Below are 8,164 nucleotides of genomic sequence, written 5' to 3'. Positions count from 1 at the left end.
AAGCAAAGAGAAATTAAAGTAACATTTCGGTCCTTTCTGGCTACTTCCATAAGAGTAGCATGAATTCGTGTGGACATTCAACTCTTCTACCACAGACACAAAATCCCAAGCTGAATAACAGCTCTAAGCAGCGTTCCTCTGCAAAAGAGAGGCTTAATTGACTCAGAGTTCAGCAAGGCTGGAGGGGAGGCCTCAGGAAACTTACAATCATGGCAGAATGCAAAGGAGATGCAGCACCTTCTCAGGGCAGCAGGACTGAGTGAGTGCAATCAGGGGAAATGCCAGGCACCCGTAAAACCAGCAGATCTCCTGAGGCTCACTCACTGTCATGAGAATAACATGGGGGGAACCACCTCCATGATCCTACTACAACCACCTGGTCCTGCCTTTGACACTTGTGGAGGATTAGAAATCAAGGTGAGATTTGGGCGGGGACACAGAGCCAAAGCATACCAATGCATATATATTTATATATTTAAAATACATTTGTACGTGACAATAAATAATATCTTTATATTTATTATATATGTATAGGTATAAAATGTATATTTATATACATACACATACACATAGGTATGTGTATATTGTGTACTACATTTCTCCAAAATACTTATCATTAAGCAGGTAAACCATTTTTCTCTTCAATGACACAAGTAAACAGCCATCACCAGGAGCAGAGAATTCAGATTCAGGAGCAGAATAGGAAGAGCATGTTCGTAGAGCGTGAGACTTTGAGAGTCTCTTATTGCAAGACTTGCAGCCAGTTTTTCTGGATCTGTGTCCTCTTCTCTTTTTCACATACTGAGCTTAGAGTCAACCCAGCAAGCAAAGAAAGTACAACATAGGCTTTCTACAGACATCTCTGAGAGTGATTTCCTTCAGGACCCCCAACAAGGAAGAGAAAAAAACATTCCTAAAGCCCTCAGTGTTGAATGTAGAGAGCTTTACCCCGGCAAGAAAATGCCTGTTAACATAGCTCTGCTGGGTATAAAAAGAATTTTATTTTGGATGGCAGTCAGCTCTTTGATTCCCTGAATCCTCAGTCCGACTCTGTTTCATGGTGTGTCGACTCTGTCTGTGATTACTCCAATGTTCAGGTGCAGAGAAGTCAACGTTTCATGAAAGTGATGTCCCTGTCAGTAGCAAGCATGTCATCTGGACCCCCGAGCTGTCAAAGAACAGATTGTGGAATTACCATTAGAATACAGGAGTTTATAGCTGCAGGCAGTAAGTGCGGAGCCGGTAAGCATATGTCCCCAGCATGGTATTTTAGCTTCATACGAAGCCGTAAAGTGGAAATAAGCCAACAGTACAGCAGCAACTGCTAACTGTTCTGTCTCTCCATGTTTCCACATCGTGCCATATGTCTGGGTAATTCTCAGTAAAGGGGGCATGCTACTGTTTCTCAGCTGACTGAGAACATTTCCCAAAAGAGCTCAAAAAAATTGGTGCGACATTGTGGTCTCAATGACCTCAACCACTTTTATTGTCCAGCTTGCCTGTGGATCTTTCATTTAACTCTGGTAGAAAAGTGGATCCCCTCTCAACATTGATTAATTATGGTGAAAAAGTGAAAAAAAAAAAAAAAAGATCTTGAGTCTACCAGATGTCTACGTCTGGATGGTTGATATTTGTTTCAAAGGTTGAATAGAATTTTACAAAGGGAAAGCAACAGGTCTTTCTATCATTCTTAGAGTGATATCAATTTTTTATAAAATGTAGAAACAATCAATGCTAGCCTAATTAGCATCCACTAATATGAACTATGCATTATTTCGGGAGAGACAAAACTGCCTCCTGTGGATACAAATCAGGAGTGATTCTGTGCAGTGGGAAGAAGAGAGGCTTTGGAATAGAGGGACGTGGCTTTGGTTTTCCACTTTGCCAGTTATAAACTGTGACCTTCATCAAGAATTCAAGCTCCTAGAGTCTTTGCTTCCTCAAGTGTAAAGAGATGCTAATAAGTTGCAGGGATGTGCACACATTACCCCAAGGAGCTCATAAGAAGTGTCTATCACGATAATTTTACATAATGGGGACTCCATACATGTTAGCGGCCGTCCTGCTCAGCTCTGGATGAAGTCCTGTTTAATCTTAAGGTTAGAGAATAAGGCAGAGACTATTATCTCAATTTATGAGTCAGAAAAACTGAATTTCAAAGAGATTAATTAAACTTCTCCATATTTTATTTTAAGAGAAAAGGCTTAAATTTAAACCTAGGACCATATACCTTCAAATTCCATGTTTATTTCACTACAACATGACACCTTATGAAAATAATGAAGCAAATTATCTTTCCTATCAACTAAAGTTTTTAGTACTAAAAATTGCATAGTTCTTGTATTCCACACATTTTTTGAACTGATATTTCTTTTTCACAGTATGACCAGTGCATATGTCTGGTATATGATTTCTATAATTTTTATCCATGACATATTCATCTGAAATTATTATGGCTAAAGATATTTATGTAACTAGACAAGTAAGTGTGATACTTACAGGGCTTTTCTTGGAATTGTGAACTATAAGAAATCAATGACACGAGTGTCAGTGTTGATCGGCACCAGCCCCTCCTGTGTATCAGCCGAATGCTCTGCTTGTGCCTAACAATACCTTTCAAGAGGTATCTTTTCAAAAACCAATGCTATTTTGTGAAACAATCTCATATAAAACCTCAACATGATAAATATATTTTATAACTGTCTAAATGTCTTTTATTAAAAATGCATTCCTGGCCTCTCTGAGTCAATGTGCTCATCTGCTGGAATGCAAGTGAACATTCCCACTGTTGTGGAGTTCTTTATCCATTACCCCAGAGCCACATGCTGTCCACATCCTCCCTACTCCCACGAAGGCAGGTGGTTTCAGTGTTCAGATTCAGCCAATGGGCTTTGGATGGAAGTAAAGTGTGTCATTTCTGCGTAGACATTCAACAAAAAGTAGCAATTAATAACAATCCTAATAACCATACAGTAATATTAACAGTGGTATGCACTGATTTCCAATTAGATCTTGATGTGCTTTCCTAGCATCTGATTGGCTTATACAGACTTTTGCCACAGCGTTCTTTCTACTCTTCCTTCCATTATGCTCTTGAAAAAAATTTATTTTATCTAAAGCATATTTGTTTATATTTAAGCCCCTGGCATATTTTATCTAAAGCATATTGACATTTAAGGATCATAACGACTGCTTCAGAATCATGGGCTTTCTTAGTTCTCAGTCTCACCAATGAGAATATTCGTCTCCTGTCATATACATCAGCCACACGGATTCCTGACCTTTCCTGAACAGCAGTGGATTTGCACAACACCACCCCTTTGCAAATTGTGTTGTAGTCACTGAAGAGTCCTGGACATGTCCTCACAGTCACCAGGGCTGAGAGCCCCTGACTCTGTGGGCTCTCTGGGGTCTGGGATCTGTTGTGCTGGATGATGGCACCCACAGGGCTCTGAGACAAAGGTCAGAAGTACACTCTCCCAGAATGCGTAGACTAAGTTCCAGCAAAAGTAAACAGTACTGAAGTAGTTCAAGATGGCATCTAGTTGAATGACACAAATTATTAGGTGCTGTAAATATCTATTCAATCATTTTGCCTCTACCCAGATGAGATGAAAGAATCAAGCAGGAATTATTAGGAAGAAAAATAAACTCACCCCAGAAATGCTGGGAGAAACTTTTTGACAGAGAAGCGTAAACGCATGAAACATCCCCTGAGAAGGCAGAGGAGCAGCACAGAAATCAAATCAGGTGGTGCTGGGCCAGGATGGAAGAGCACTGGGTGGTCAGGGAGGGAGGCCCCGGGGTGTGTCACTCACCTCTTACCCTTCACTTAGCACCTCACGTCCAGAGGACAGCGCTGTCTGCAGTCACTTCCTTCAATCTGCACATTTATTTTGAGTCTAAGTTGAGGCTTCTTTATTTGCGCTTTGGCTTCCGCATTGAGCTTTTTTTTCCTCCTGTATCTCTTTGGCTTGATCCTGCAGGGGTAGCACAAAAGAAAATGCAGACGTTTCTGGTTAGGCCAGCCTTGGCTCCAGTCCTGCTCTGTGCTTCTTAGCTCGTGGCTTTGGAAGAATTACTCTGCGTTTCAATCCTCTGCAGCGTGGAGACTGGAATCCCAATCACAAAATGCTGCGTATTTATTTATTCGATTGATGATTTGCTCATTCAAGGGCTTGAGCTCTGATTCTTTGACAAAACTTGGGCTAGCTGCTAAAATTGAGACAGTGGGAAAATGTCAAGGTCCTTCTCCTGGGATCTTCCAGTCCAGTGAAGGATGAAATAAAATCATGTGTAGGAAATACCCACCTCGGTGCCTGGATTACAGTAAGTGCTCAGTAAATGGGACAGTGGCTTCTGTCATCTTTCTCTTATCTTTCTCACACACACTTCTGTGCCTCTGTCCTCCAGCCCCCCAGAGGCTCCCACAACAAAGGCTTCTAATTTCTTTCCCAGCTTAGGGTATTGAGACAAGATTTGGATGAGCAGCCAAACGTGGAATTTCTCTTGGGAAACTTCAGCAACTTGATGCAGCTGCTGAGCGGAGGCCTCATTTTACGGGACCTTGTCGTCATTCCATGCCCTGCACCAGCCGCGATCCAGAGCCTCGCTGGAAATAGCGACAGGACAAAGGAAAAGATGGAGTTCTCACAACACACCAGCCATAGCAACCTCCCCAGAAAGCCAGCCAACTGAACGAAACCCCAGAACCTCCCTTCCATTAACATAGCAGCTTAGAATACTAAAGGCTCATTCATCAAAGGGCATCTTATGATTCCCCATGACAAGCAAGGATGTTACTTTTATGATTCCCACTTTACAAGATGTGGCTCAGACAGGATGGGAATTTGTGTAAGTGTTTCAGTCAAGATTTATTTTGCTTTAAAAAGAAAAATTCTGCAATAAACACTGACTACTATAGCTGTTTTAAGCAGAAAATAAGTTGATTGAAAGGACATCAGTCGAGTACAGAACTGTCAGGTGGCCCAAACCAGCAGTCTCAAGGTTATGCATTAAGAATCAAACCCCGAACCATGCCTGAGCCAGATAACTACGGGAAGCTGATGCCCACCTCCTGCCCCACAGTGGGCACCCCTAGAAGGTAGCAGCAGGAGCATGACCTCAAGGCAACTGCTACCTCCACCACTACAGGGAACAGTGACACTGTACAAGGCCATCTCAGGGCAGCGGAAAGGGAAGAATCTGTGACCTTCCTCTTCTCTAAGTGTCTCTCTCTCATTGCCACCCATGCAGAAGGGACTCCCTCAAACACGGGAGAAGTTCCTGATGCCATATACCAAGGCAATGAGAAATACCCAGTGAAACCAAGTCCGTGAAGCCTTAATGGGCACAGCTCATTCTGAAAATGCAGTTCCAATTCCTAAGGCAGTGCTCTTTCCACTATACTACCTTACAGAGCAAGCAACTGCCATTTGAATATGAGCCTCTTCTCATGACTACTGCTGTTATCATAAAACAGAACCTTCTACGATCACTTAGAATTTTGTCATTTACAAGGAAATCCCTTTTTAGTGAGCCTTATAACCACGCTGGGATGGAAGTAGACAAGTAAATACCTCTATTTTCTTTTCTTTTCTTCTTTTTTTTTTTCTGGTAACAAAATGTCTAATGAAGCACCTGGTACTTCCTCAATCAAAGCACTTCCCATACTGAAACTCAACTTCCTGAAAAGGGTCTGATTATTCTGCTGGTTCCGGGATCTTGCTTAGCTTGATAGCACTAACCCTGGGTTAGCCAGGGGAGTTTGCTTTGTTTTGCTTTTTGTTTACTGGTGTATCTCTACTACAGACAATGGGTAGGCACCTAGAAATATCTTTTACATAAGGATATGGGTGAGTGAACTGATGGGTGCTGGATCTGACTGCTAGGAATGTGTGGATTTAGAATTCCCATGTGCAGATTTTCAGTCCAAATCAGACGCATTCGTCATGCCCAGTTTCAGTAGCAGGCAAAGTAAAGACTAGACTGGGCCGGGTGCAGTGGCTCACGCCTATAATCCCAGCACTTTGGGAGGCAGAGGTGGGTGGATCACGAGGTCAAGAGATTGAGACCATCCTGGTCAACATGGTGAAACCCCGTCTCTACTAAAAGTACAAAAAATTAGCTGGGCGTGGTGGCGCATGCCTGTAATCCCAGCTACTCAGGAGGCCGAAGCAGGAGAACTGCCTGAACCCAGGAGGCGGAGGTTGCAGTGAGCCGAGATTGCGCCATTGCACTCTAGCCTGGGTAACAAGAGCGAAACTCCGTCTCAAAAAAAAAGACCAGACCGATACTTTATACTACTCTCTCTTCAAACTCAGCTACACCACATGTATTTTCTCTTCATCCTATAAGCATCAACGCCCCTGTCCTGAATATTTATTCCCTTTTCACTACCAACCATCTCCTCTCCATTCTTTCCAATTAAAACTTTAGACACACAAGGTAAATCTACACCCCAGGTTCTCCTCCCAACACATGGCCCAAGCTCCTCTCACTGTGACCATCGATGTCTTCTTTACACCTTCACACATGAACTATCTTCAGTCTTTCCCTTATGGATCTTTTTGCAGCGTATGCTAGCTTTGTAGAAACATTTTCATCCTTCTTCCAAAACTGTTTGTTCCCTTCCCTGTTTCAAGGATTCCCTCTTTGGGCCTTCTTTTGCGTCCTTTGTCACTGATTGTCTTTGCCTATTGGCATCCCTCAGGGTCCAGTATTTTCTTCTGGACTTCTGATAGAAAAGACAGGACAGAACTGTGCATGTACACAGCAGTCGCTAAGTGCCAGGTGTCGCTCTGAGTGCTTCAAACACATACAGTACATTTGATCTACATATTAATTCTAACAGGTAAACATTATTGGCACAGTTGAAGAAACTGAGGCACAGATAATTATCTTGCTGTTTGTTGCAGCGCTGGTAAGTGGGGATGCCAGAGAGGCTGAAGAGTGTTTTAAGTCCTATTTTTGGAGTATGTTCTTCTCTAGAGGTAGTGGGGGCTCCAGAGCATTGGTGCAGACTTGGTAGGGGGATGCTCTGGAGCCACAACTGAGCATCATGGCTAAGGGCATTGTCAGCAGCAGAATGAGGTGTGTTGTGTTCAGTGCAGAGCAAACAGAAGGCAACAGGGTATGAAGCAGCGACAACGGGTCAGGGAAACACAAAGATATGCTGAATGTGGATGTGAAAAGTGGAGCTCGAAGACAACCTTCCAGATAATCCTCCTCTCTGAGACACTTGGGATGGGCTCAGGAGTGTGTCCTCTCTATGCCCAAACACTTGGTGCCTAGCACTAACATTCCACTTCCCACCTGCATCATGGTAAATTGTATACATCTCTTTGAGGGTAAGTTCCATGCTGATAAAATCAGAAAACTTAAGTCATATCAGCATTTGGAATGTTGGCATTGATGCTTCTGTGAAATCAGGCTTACGTTGTTGAATTTACATTAGGGAAACAAAGGTGTGTGTTTATATTTATTTAAAAAGTAGCACTCAAATAATACTAGCAAGAGACATAAAGGGACATAATGCAATTGAAAAGTTATGATATAAACATCACAGAATTTAGAGTGGGAGTCACTTTGGAGAGAGCTTATATGAACAGAGAGGTATCCAAATGAACCCTTGCCCTCAAACAACTGTCTTCTTGGCCTCTTAGATTCTAGGTATCCAGGTCATTGAAAGCTCCTCTGAGTGCCTGGGAACGTCTTCCCACAGGGAGAGGCCTTTTATACCGATTATTCCATCTCACAGAACATGGCCTTGTAGAATGGAGTAACACAGCGTTACTGACATACAGTATGCTCAGAGCTCAGGGAACATGTGAGCACACGCTGCCAAGGCCCTCACTTTACACATGCAGGCAACGCTCCGGGAAGGGAAGCCATGTATGCAGGTGCACACAGAGAACAGCAGAGTGGGACTGGACTTCATTTTAATTTGCTTTCCACTACGTCTTCGATGAAGGACAACGGGCTGGAAAGGAAAATGGGAGGCATTTTACTATTCAGGTGTCTACTCTTTTTGAAGAAACAACACCCAGGAAAAATTTGAGACCTGAAAGCCTCCAATGCAACATCAACAAGTATACAGTATAAATACAAGGATATGGATTGGGGATCCAGAGAGGTGATTTACATAAAAATTGTATGTTCATAG

At 42.7% G+C, this 8,164-nt stretch overlaps 1 long non-coding RNA gene across 1 annotated transcript; it reads right to left on the bottom strand.

The window, feature by feature from the left end:
• Positions 1 to 491: 491 nt before the first annotated feature.
• LOC144579390 (uncharacterized) lies at positions 492 to 4,114 on the bottom strand. Its single transcript, XR_013526823.1, has 2 exons — positions 3,819 to 4,114; positions 492 to 1,168 (listed from the first exon to the last, which is right to left on the bottom strand). It is a non-coding gene; the product is annotated as an uncharacterized LOC144579390 (long non-coding RNA).
• Between the last annotated feature and the right edge of the window lie 4,050 nt (positions 4,115 to 8,164).

Source organism: Callithrix jacchus, chromosome 14 (genome assembly GCF_049354715.1).
Source record: "Callithrix jacchus isolate 240 chromosome 14, calJac240_pri, whole genome shotgun sequence".
Lineage (NCBI taxonomy): Eukaryota > Metazoa > Chordata > Mammalia > Primates > Cebidae > Callithrix > Callithrix jacchus.
The sequence above is the reverse complement of the archived record's forward strand: the minus strand, read 5'-3'. Positions and strand labels throughout refer to the sequence as shown.